We start from the raw sequence: 1,432 nt of genomic DNA, 5'->3' as shown, positions 1-1,432 counted from the left end.
TGTACGAAATCGTGCACGGCGGTTCTGACATGTACGCCGTTTAGAGATAAGGAGGAGGGGCTCAGTTATTGTCCTCTGGTACAAGACGTGTTGAACTTTTATCAGATCCCGTTTGCGTAACCAATAGGAGGCTGCACGATATCTTACCGAAATATCTACTGAGTGGGTACGGAGGACCAACAGTGAAACAACGGTCGGTGTAGTGCGAGAAACTCCTCCAAGTCTGAAGAGCACACCCTCCTGAGCACATCGCAGGATTTGCCCGTTCCACACTCCCAGACGTCTGTGCGCCCGGACAACTGCTGCACACCACAATGAGTTTTTCACTCTGCAGCGGAGTGTGCGCTGATACGAAACTTCCTGCAGATTAAAACTGTGTGCCGGACCGAGACTCGAACTCGGGACCTTTGCCTTTCGCGGGCAAGTGTTGTATTATCTGAGCTACCCTAGCACGACTCACAGCTTCAATTCTGCTTCAATATTTTTTTTTTCTTTACGAGTGCTAGCTGTGCTAGGTTCGCATAAAAGCATCTGTGAAGTATGGAAGGTAGGAAGCTGTACGGACGGGTCGTGAGTCGTGCTGGGTAGCTCAGATGGTAGAGCACTTGCCCGCGAAAGGCAAAGGTCCCGAGTTCGAGTCTCGGTCCGGCACACAGTTTTAATTTGCCAGGTAGTTTCAGTTGCTGCGTAGCCTAAGATGGATGCGAAATTGGCATCACTCTAAGTTCTGATCGCACGCAGCGGTAGTTAGCTCGTGCCGTGTGACTCGCCCACTTTCACTGCGGGCGCAGCCATTTTTGAGCAGGGCCACGGAAGAGGCTCTTTTTCTGAGGCGTTCGGCCGGCGGAAAGCGAGCGCCGGTGCGGCGGGACGGACGTAACTGGAGGCCGCGGGCGCCGTCGGCGTCGGCGTCGCGCGGTGGCGTGCGTGGGCGGCGGCTCGGAAAGCGCGGGGCGGGGTGAGCTGCAAAGTGGCGGGCGGCGAGGGGCGCGCCGCGTGGGAGGCGATGCTATCTGCCGGCCCTGGGAGCGGCCGATCTTCCCACTGATGGCCGGCGGGCGCGAGGACGGCCGCTGCCGCCGCCGGCGCCGGCGCTGGCTGCCACGCGGCGGGGCCGGGCGCACGCACACACGGGCCGCCGGCCGCGGGTCTGCGTCTCAGCCGTCAAACAGGCCAAGGGAACGGGCAACACCGATTTAGATTATTGTCGAACACAACTAGCTTTTTACACACGCCAAGTGTCGACTGCTACTGACAGAGGATCTCACATCGACTCCGTATTTCTAGATTTCCACAAAGCGTTTGAAAATTCACCACACGTGCGGCTTGTAATGAAATTGCTTGCTTATGGAATATCGTCCCAGTTACGTGACTGGATTCGTGATTTCGTGTCAGAGAGGTCACAGTTCGTAGTAACTGACGGAAAATCATC

General features: G+C 56.8%; 1 non-coding gene across 1 annotated transcript; it reads left to right on the top strand.

Annotated features, from left to right (window-relative positions):
- The first annotated feature begins 578 nt into the window (after nt 1-578).
- On the top strand, nt 579-652 carry Trnas-cga (transfer RNA serine (anticodon CGA)). The gene has a single exon. It is a non-coding gene; the product is annotated as a tRNA-Ser (tRNA).
- Nucleotides 653-1,432: the final 780 nt, after the last annotated feature.

Source organism: Schistocerca cancellata, chromosome 8 (genome assembly GCF_023864275.1).
Source record: "Schistocerca cancellata isolate TAMUIC-IGC-003103 chromosome 8, iqSchCanc2.1, whole genome shotgun sequence".
In the NCBI taxonomy this organism is placed as follows: domain Eukaryota; kingdom Metazoa; phylum Arthropoda; class Insecta; order Orthoptera; family Acrididae; genus Schistocerca; species Schistocerca cancellata.
This window is presented reverse-complemented; position numbering and strand designations above follow the sequence as displayed.